This window comes from Carlito syrichta, unplaced genomic scaffold (genome assembly GCF_000164805.1).
Source record: "Carlito syrichta isolate Samal-C Ts95f unplaced genomic scaffold, Tarsius_syrichta-2.0.1 Scaffold128688, whole genome shotgun sequence".
NCBI classification, from domain to species: domain Eukaryota; kingdom Metazoa; phylum Chordata; class Mammalia; order Primates; family Tarsiidae; genus Carlito; species Carlito syrichta.
The window spans coordinates 62,301-72,912 of record NW_007072784.1 but is presented as its reverse complement, the minus strand read 5'-3'; the positions used below and the strand labels follow the sequence as shown (position 1 = coordinate 72,912).

Below are 10,612 nucleotides of genomic sequence, written 5' to 3'. Positions count from 1 at the left end.
ACCATACATTTTACTTTGGAGAGAAACAACTCATCAGAAAAATACTTACATACATGGGCTACTGTTTGTCATGATCTTAGAGCATGCCTTCCATCTTAAAATTTGGTCCACTGAAATATATAAGTATTCTTCCTATCACAAAAATAAATTAAATCTCATGGTTGAAAAAAACAAATATTTGGCATAGGCCTGAATGTACTTGAAAAACAAGTTAAGATGTGTTTCAACTATATGGAGGAACATTCTAAAATCCACCTAGAACCATTTGGCAGAACAACTGGCCTGTTGCTATCAGGGTTCTCCTGCCTCAAATGGGAATAGAAGGTGCATGGGAAAGTACTGAAGACTCTCAACATCCACAAAATCACTTACTCAAAATTAACCAAAATTCAATATAGAATAATACACGACAACAATAGAACAATCACAACAGTTATTCAATGCCTGGAAAGCAAGATGTAAGCTTAGAATGACTACATCAACAGGAACAATGGTCAACATGTTTATAAGACCTTAAAGGTAAGAAAACTGCATTATTGATAGATGACGTCTTGTGTACAAGTATATTAGTTTCCAGGACACTGGAGACAGCAACAAAACATACAAAGTAAGAATACAGCCAAGCTGCTTAACCTTTCACCATTCTCTTGAGTATTAAACCCAGGCCACCTTTGGTCACTTGCAGAGGTGTCTTTTCTTCTTTATTCTCAATGTAAATACTTGCTCCTTGGGACACCAATAGTTTTGCTTCTTCCACTCTCTCTTCGTCACAGGCTAAGTGTAGAGGAGTGTTACCCTCAGTGTCTTGGATGTTTGTGGATGCTTTGCAGTACTGAAGGATATGAATCATCTTCAAGTTACCCTTGGCTGCTGCCCGGTGCATTGCTGTAGACTCATAATGGTCCTTAGCATCTGGATTAGCCCCACCTTCTAGTAACATGACAGCAATCTCATGCCTATTTTTGGAAGCCGCATAATGCAGGGGAGTACAGCTGTTTTGATTGACAGCATTCACTTGAGCAACTTTTCCCAGAAGGGCTTTTACAATCTCATCCCGGTCAGCAGAAGCAGCAATATGAAGAGGAGATCAACCTGCATCGTCTTTATCATTCACTGGCACTCCACATTACAACAAAAATTCAACAATTTCTGTATGTCTGGCTGAGCATGCCCAAGGCAATGCAGTTCTGCTGTCCTGATCAGTTCTAGTAGCCAGGGATTTATCGGCCAGGTTCCTCTCCTTCAACTCCTCCAGGTTCCCGCTGTAGGCCAGGTTGCAGACCAGTAGGTTAGACACATACCCCTCCATTTCGCTTTCCCAGGATCTCCCCACATTAGTATTAATGCCTTCATTTAATTCCATAACTAAGGAATTAAAAAATCTAAATATGTAGCGATCATTAAGGTTCTTAATCAAATTGCCACATTGCTGGATAATTTGCATCTTCACTTAAACTTTAAATTTTCTTTTTTTTTTTTTTTGAGTTGGAGTCTCACTCTGTCGCCCGCTCCCGGCCACCGCAGCCTTGACCTGCTGGGCTCCGGTGATTCTTCGGCCTCAGCCTTCCAAGAAGCTGGAATTACAGGCATGTGCTCCACGCCCGGCTGATTTTTTTATTTATTGTAGAGATGAGGTCTCGCTTCCCAGGAGGGTCTTGAACCCGCAGGCTCAGGCAATCCACTTACCTCAGCCGCCCAAAGGCGCAGGATTACAGGCTGAGCCACCGAGCCCAGTTTAAATTTTCTTATGTTTAAGTCTATTATTCTTAAAAAAGCATTTAACAATTGCTAAGAAGAAGCCATTTATCTCATAAAAAGACAAAAGTAACCTATGGAGATAGAGGTTAGAATAGTGGCTTCTTTAGCAGGAATTGACATCATGAGGGCGTCTGTTGGGAACCAGGAGTGTTCCATATTTTGATCAGACTTATGGTTAAATGGTTGTTTATATGTGGAAAATTCATGAAATGGTACACTTAAAATGTCTGCACTTAGCTGTATATAAATTGTATTTCAATATAAAGTACATAAAAGAAAAAAGGCGTGGCATTATTTTGCTTACATTGTATTTGCTTTTTTAATTGTATGTTATTACTTTTTTTCTTGTGATTAATATGTTTCTGTTCTTAAATCTGGTGGTTTTTTTTTAACTCAAAGGAGATTTTTAAACATTTACCTCATGCATTTTCCATTTATTACAAATACTATGTGAATGTTTAACACTGAAGAGTTTGCAGAATGAGGAACATATGAGTGTCATCAGGATTGCCTTTGTCCAGAAAGGAAATGAGTTGTTCCAGGATGGCAGCTTTTAATTTGAATTGTTTTGGGGATGGTTCCCTGCCAGGTATATTATGTAGCACTAATCTCTCTGGTAGGCGGGTGGGAAGAGGGAAAATGTTGACTTACAGTCAAGTTTGTATATATATTTTTATTCCAAAATGATGTCATTGTCTTGCATAATACCCTCAGGACTGACTTCATATAGAAAGTGCATCCATATGAGACAACGGAAATAGTGAAAATCATAGCTACTGAAGATCATAAAAGTCTAATAAAAATGAAAGGGATTAAGTGCTAAGCAACTTGAATCTAGTCCTGATTCAGCCAATAACTAACCAATAACTTGCCCAGTGTGACCATGGGCAAATCTTCTTGACTTTTAGATTCACTCTCCTCATCTGTAAATATGGAGTAATGACAAATAGTTTTTAATTTTATGTCACAGCATTATGAATTGGTGATGAATGACCAGAAAGTTTTGTTGTAAAAACAAAACAAAATAGGGGGACATTATCTTGAATTTTAAAATATAATGCTGTGATTGATTACTTATGTCTGTTATGGGTGCAGCAATAAAGAGTGGTACTATCCATGTAGCATAGATATTGTTCCAGGATCAAATAGTCTTTAAGCTCTTCTCTGACTTGATTCATTTATGATTGTATGCAAAAGATCAAATCAAGGAACAGATAGGCCAAAATGCCAGGAATCGGCAGATAAGTGTTCTTGGCTGTTAGTTCTAAGAGAGGTATACCATGGTGATTAAAAGTCTAGATTTGGATACTGAGAACACTAGTTAATATCTGTGTCAGAGAAGGTACAGATTATTTGATGTCTTTATATTTAAGTTTTTATCTATCCTCTAATATTATTGTGTGGAAGTGGGGCTTCTTATGAATATTAAATTACCTGATACCAAAAATTTGCTTTGAAGAGTGAGTAGCAAATGGTAAGTTGCCAATAAGCTAACTATAATCAATAGTTAAGTGAAATGGGCATAGTGTTCAGAAGATAAGTGGATGTAGATGTGTTGTAGGGATGAATCTTGGGAAACACTTATGCAATAGATGACAAAAAAATATGTCTCCCAGAAACAAGGAGAAGTAAACCCTGGGGTTCTCCCACTAACGAAAAATGTGGACTGTTCTGGGAACTCAGAGTGAATGAGAGTCAGACCCCAGTGCTGACTGATGCCAATGGGCACCAGGATCCTAATTCTACAGGGAGTTAGAAGATCTCAGTTGGTAAGCTGTTTTGATTATGCAATTTCCCTCTCTTGCTTTATTTTTAAACTGAATCTGAGAAATCTGTATGTAGAAAGTTAAAACGAAACTTTAGGCTATGCAAGTTCAGCAGCTGTTCTGTTCAGTGGCCTGGCTGTGTTGTTCAGAAAAGTGGTCATTCTCTCTCTCTCTTTCTCTCTCTTTTTCTCCTTGGTGCCTTATCAATGAGCAGTTTTGTGAAGCAGATTTGACAACTATGTCAAAAATGACACCTAGAACAAATATGTCTATGGTTCATTAGCTAATGAAGGGGAGCCTGAGATCAGGAACAATGATCTGTGAACAAAGGGCAGGAAATGGATACACTGCAGTAGAATCTGATGTCCTGGATTTTTAATCCTAATCAAGGAATGTGATTAGATGGGAGGGCATCCTGGGAATCAGAATTCTTGATTTCATTTTTTAGCTGTCCCCAGTGTCCTTGATGATCACAATATTATAGAATATAATTCAATATTGTAGAATAAGTTGAAAGAGGCATTTTCCTTTAACTTATCAAACCCTTTCCTTTTACAAATAAGAAAGCATTACAGAGGTGAAATGATTTGTCATAGGTAGCACAGATGCTTCATGACAAGCTTAGGACTGGCAAGTGAGCATATCAGAACAGAAGTCACCATGAGATTCCAATTAGAGGGCAAGAACCAGGCAGAAAATGACAGTGAGATACCCAGGAACCTCAGAGACGACCCAATGCACTGGTCTCCGTACTTGCCTGTGATATCAGGATCCTCAGGGCAATTATTAATAATACAGAAAGGATGCTTTAACCTACCCCCAAATACAGTCAGAATTTTTAGAGATGATGTCTTAAATTCTCTGTTTTTGAAGTTCTTTAGGTGACCAGGTGATTTTTAACCAAGACCATTTTGGAAGCCATTGATCTAGCCCAAATGTCTCATTTACAGATATATAAACTAAGGCACAGGGTAGGAAAATGATCTTTCCAAAGTCACTATAGTAAAGAAAAACAATTTAGTAAAAAAACCAAAACCAGGACTCAGAGATGCATTGGGTCTCCTTGTTTGGTCCCTGGTACGGTCTTCATTCTAATGACGGCTTCAGGATCTCCAACATTTTCTCTCTGTAAGTTCATGCAGGGATAAGCAACCCTGGGCCCAGCTGGACTACAGATGAATGATTTCAAAGAAAATAACTCAAAATGTCTTAACAAAGGAGCACAAACAAATTCTATTTGGACTTGGGAACAAGTAGTTTACCCCATCAAGCCCTTGCATTACCAGTCCCTACTCAATGCCTAACATTTGCTCAGCACAGGGGAATTTCTGAGACTCAAATTATGGTGATGCCTTTTCTTATCTTTTCTAACTCCATGGAATCAACTAGAATTTTACAATAAACTCTTTAACAGTGTTTGGGGATAGGGCTGCATGTAAGGAGGCAAGATGGTTAGGACTGTTTTATTATGAGACCTGATAAATTGTCTTGATGATAGTGAGTTGTTTGGTTGCTTCTGGGGTTTGGGGAGTGCTTTGGGTTGTGCATAGAAGTCTCTTGGCCTGCCCTGCTGGTTTTTTGAGGAATACTTCATGAGCTTGGGTTCCTGGTTGGCTTGATAGTAGGGATTCTGGACACTGCTTCACCTGGTTCTGTCTCTGATGATGGCCATAGTGGTGTGTTCCAAGAAACAAAAATTCAAGAACTAGGGGCAAAATGAAACTTGTCTGTTGACTCCCCTCATTTTCTAAATGCACACATTATCATTTCTACTTTAGTGATAGAGCCACTTAAGGAGAGAGTAGAGAATTGTTATGCCCGAGGTGTCATCAAACAGAGCACCCAGGGCTCTGGTTGTTCAGGCCAGGCTTTTTCCAGTGTCCCTGGTTCTCTTGTAATATCTGGAACAGTGCAGAACAGCATGGCACAGTATAACGCAGGCTACCTCTTATCCAGATACCAATAGTTTCCTCACTAGTTGCAGAGCAGGGGGCTCTCCTCTACTCTCTCCTAACTTGGGCTGTTAGAGTCTTTATCACTGGGACCATTCCTGATCACTGCAGCAGGTGAAAGAGTCATGGGGACTCTTTTCCTCACTCTTAGATGCCTTCCTTCTGGGATGACACATGTCACTTCTACTTACTTTTTTTTTTTTTAAATAAACACCAAAACAAAGAAGCATACACTTCTACTTCCATTTTATTGCTCAAAGTGGATGATATGGCTTGTCTATTTTCCAGATGATATGGAAGTACAATCCTGCCACATGCACAGAGGAATAAGTACTGGGAATATCAGTGGATATCACTAATCACTGCCACATGTTCCATGTTATTCATGTCAGTTTAGTAACTACTAAGCATTGTAAAGCAGTGACTGTACTATATGACATTTACTAGACTAAACAACTGCTGATATACCACATTCAAATATTCCATTGATTTAAACAATATTTTTTAAACTTTAACTTAAGGCAGAGTGGTGGATCTAAATGGTTTCATAATATTTAGTGCATTCCATAGCATTCCACATAAAACATATTCTATTATTTTTGTCAAACTAAAAACAAACCCACAACTGACTTTTATCTAGATGTCAGAGAATGGTATTAATGATTGCCACATCAAGTTATCTATATCAACTCAGTAAAGTGGAAAATTATTATAAAACCCTCAGTGGACACAGATGTTAATTCGTTCTTAGGGTGATATTTTTACTTCATTGTTTATAAAGATCACAATTGGGGTAACCCCTTTGGGTCCCCTTCCACTGTGGGAGTTTTCTGTCCTCTCATTAAATCCTGCTTTCTAGAAAAAAAAATCACAATTAAGCTTATGAAGACCAAGTTCGTATCTGGTAAGCACTGCAAGAAAGTCATTGTATGATTAAATATTTCATGTTATATACAAAATAGTCAGTTTTGTTTATATCATTATTTTTTTAAAACCTTGAGACTAGGTAGTCTTCTTGATTTATTAATCTGTATTATACTCGATAACATTCTGAGCCAAATGTCTCTTATTATCCTTGTGTCAAAATGAACAGATAATTTTTATTCTACATTTTAAAGATAAGCAAGTTTAATATGAATCAATTGTAGAGTCTTTGGGTCTGCATAATAAACAGTGATAGGGCAGTATAACAAACAGTATAATAACGTGTTTTGTATTACTTGAACTTGTTTAAAAATGTAAAACTTCTCTCTCAAAGCACTTGCCAACACTGATGTGTCATAATGCATGGCCATGGCATGGTGCCTTCTACCATGGGTGTCTTTCTCGGTTACCACAGCATCCATGCTGAAGTCATTCCCACATGAGGAATCTTCAAGAAGAAACCGTTATTGCAATCTGCAGCTCCCAAGTAGGTCAATTTGAGCTTTGTGGTTTTTAATTCAATTGCTTTTCCCACTCAAGTCTCTGAGATTGCTCTTACCATACATAATCAAAGGAGAGAGTCTGCTTTTGCTGACCTGTGGCTGCTGTGTTTCATGGGAATGCAGTGAATCTTCAAGAATCTGTCCTCTTTGGTGCAGGGTTCTATACTTCCCTCACTTTTAGGAAGCATTTTGAGGATGTACAATATTTCTAAGAATGGCTTCTCAAATGTTTCTGAGGCCCTAACTCTGGCATATTCCCTAACACAGAATGAGACACCTGAAGGATTTTAATGATTTTTAAGTGACTGCATGTTTCTCGTAGAAAACATTAAACATATCGTTGCCTAAAGGCAATGACAAAATATGCCTGCATTTAGGGTTACCAATATATCCTAGTTTGGCCTGGACTTTCTCAGTTTTAGCACTGAAATTTCAGTATTCCAGGAAACCTCTCAGTCCTGGGCAAATCAAGATAGTTGGTTACTCTGTGTTTTAAATGCTAAGAGTGAAACTGGCTGTTATTTTTATGTATTTCTTCCTTTTATCTCTCTCCATCTCACTCTGTGTGCATAAACATATATATACGTATATGTACATAGATGTATTTATACAAGATATACAAACAAATGCAATACACATATATACATGTATATAAATAATGCATGTATGATTATATTCACAGCTTTTTTTAACTTTACATGGGATATGCATTCTCTCAAGTCATTAAATATTCTTCCATTGCTTGAATTTTAATGGCTTCATACTGCTTCACTATATCAATATACCCATTAAAATATTTCATTATAGTTAAGCATACATATTATTTATGTTTTTATTTTTAAAATAATTTTAATTAACACTATGTTGAAAGCCCCAGCTTAAAAATCCTCCCCCAAGTCTTTATCTCTTTAGCTGTGGAATTGATACATCACAATATGTGAAATGTGAAACTTTAATACATATTGTACCATATTGTTTTCTAGAAAATTTTTGTTTCAGACAACATTTACTGTCTGTGGTAAGCAGAATAATGGGTTCCTAACAGTTCACTCCCTAATCTCTGCAACCTGTGAATCTGCTATCTTCCAAGACAAGAGGATCTTCATGAATGTAATTAAGGGTGGACATTCAGATGGGGAGAGTATCCCAGATTAACCAGGTGTGCCCAACCTAATACCATGAGTCCTTAAAAATAGAGACTCTTTTCTACTACATCAAAGAGAGGAGATGGAAGAAGAAGAGATTACCCTTGTGAGATGGACTTGATCCACTGTTACTGGCTTGAAGATGGAGGAGAGGCTATAAGCCACAGAATAGAGGCTTCTGGAAGCTGAGAAAGGCCCTCGGCTGATATCCATCGAGAAAAGAGCATTTCATTCCTATAACCCAAGGAACTAAATGCTGCCAACACCCTGAATGATAAAAAAAAATCTGATCCTTCCACAGAGCCTCTAGAAAGGAACACAGTCCCAACAATGCCTTGGTCTTTAGTCTTTGGACACCTGCATTTGATTTCTAACCTTCAGAACTGTAAGATACTACACTTATGTTGTTTAAGCCATTAATTTTGTGGTGATTTATTACAGAAGTAATAGAAAACAAATACATTATTATTTAAAATGTGTGATGCTTTGTTAATAGAGTTGTTATTTTGTATATAGGCAAAACTCACCTACAGTGGTACAATTAAGGCTAGATTTTCCCTTTGGGAGATATTGACTAGCAGGGAGAATGAATGAGATTTAGGGGCTTGGAAATGTTCTACAAATGTTGATCCTGGGTGGTGGTTCCTTGGGTGCAGATATGTAAAATTAACTTCATGGAACTTTATTGTAGGAAAGTACTGACTCAATTTAAAAAGTAAGGAAAAAGGAACCATTCCAGTATAAGCTTGTTTAAATTTTTATCTATTAGCTGTTATTTTTATGCTCAATGGTTTATGCTTTCATCTTGTGAATTATCTGATAATCTCCTTAACTTAGGAGTTCAATTTTAAAGATTTATTTATAAGAGACTTTAGTTCTTCTAGCTCTTGTTTAGTTCTTTTCTTTTTTGTTTTTAAACACTCTGTCATCTTTTAACAATACAGAAGTGACACAACTTGAAACCTATCCCTGACCTCGGGATTTCCTCTCCCAAGAGGGAACATAAACTTTTACAAAAAAGTATTTGGGACTGTCCCTTGCCAATTGCATCATACATCACTGATACACAGAGTCAAGTTTTCTTTAGGAATTAAGTCTGTATAATCCCTCAGTCTACACCCTGGGCAAGTATTCCACAGAATAACCTCAAGTTGTTTTTATTCTCCAGTGATGTGGCTTGATACAAAGGTATTGCATCCGGAGGCAAGAAATAGATATAGTAGTAAAAATCAATTATGAGGAAGCAAAGTGGGTTAGTGAAAATGCAGGAATTTATGTCAAGCATTCAGGTATAATCCCAGCTTGCCTGCTAAGTGGTCAGGGGAAGGAGGTATCATGAGGTCCACTTGCTTCATGTGTCAAATGAGGGGACGTAAAAGATCAAGGGTGACAAATAGGTTTCAATGCGAGTGTCAACTCAAGAGGTTTGTTGGAAAGACAGTGAGGGCTTATATGGGCTGTAAGAAATAGTGGTGTGATTCTTTACCAATGGTCACAGGATTGGGCAGGAGCCCAGCTCTGGACATGTTGGCCATTTCTGGGCCAGGAGCTATCTATGCTCGTTTATTTTATTCTCACACAATTGATTACATCTTGAAATGGATCTGAGAATTAAGGCATTAGAAATAGACACGTGTTTGCCGCTTAGCTTTACAACAGCAGGATCGTGGTTAAGACAATGGACTCTGGAGCCAGAATGCCAGGATTTGGATGCTTGAGTACTTTAAGTGCTTATTTCAGCTCTCTATGCCAGTTTTCCTATCAATAAGATGGGTGAGAATTAAACCAGTTGACACAGGAAAGGGGCAGTGCGCAGTGAGTTGTTAGTATATGATAAGTGCTTAATAAGTTGGTTGTTATGGATATTTATAATGAGGAGAATGTTGTGATCAGGGGATGCTAGGCAGAGATCCAGCTTGTGGACTACTGAACAGAAGGATTCCCTTAAGTGTCTTTGTGCTTCCTGGTGAAGACACATGATAGAGATGAACCTTCAGGAAGTCCAGTGCTGTAGACAAGGAAGTAAAAAGAGCCTACTGGAAACAGAGGAGCATGAGGTCCCAGGGTTCTCACATGAGCCAGAGGTGCAGAATGCTCTGGGCCCCAGAGGGAGTGGGAGAAATATCCTAGGTATGACAGACACTAAGAGGCACCATGCTCAAGTTTTGCAGGGAGTTCAGAGACTGTAGTCAGGAAGTCCCTTTGATTTTGTAATTTCTCTTCCTTTGGTTTTGGTTTTAATCTGGACTGACTTGATAAACCTCAGTGTTAAAAGGTAAAATGAAACTCTAGACTGCCCCAAGTTCTGCAGCTGCTGGATCCTCTGACCTGGATATATTCTCTAGGGAAGTGCCCATTCTGCCTTCTCTCCTCCTTGGTGGCTTCCTAGTTAGTCATTATCTAAAGTAGATACAACCTGCTTGTAGTTAAGGAGCTGGTGAAAACTGTGATGTAGACTACAAGTTAGTCGTGGACAGGAATAAATTAGCATTGAAAAATAAATGAGTCAGGCTCAGTGGCTCAGCCTGTAATCCCGCGTCTTTGGGAGGCTGAGGTGAGTGGAT

At 38.2% G+C, this 10,612-nt stretch overlaps 1 pseudogene across 1 annotated transcript; it reads right to left on the bottom strand.

Moving 5' to 3' along the window:
* LOC103250339 lies at positions 1 to 1,309 on the bottom strand (annotated as a pseudogene). The gene has a single exon (XR_002481411.1). The product of XR_002481411.1 is annotated as a 26S proteasome non-ATPase regulatory subunit 10 pseudogene (transcript).
* Positions 1,310 to 10,612: the final 9,303 nt, after the last annotated feature.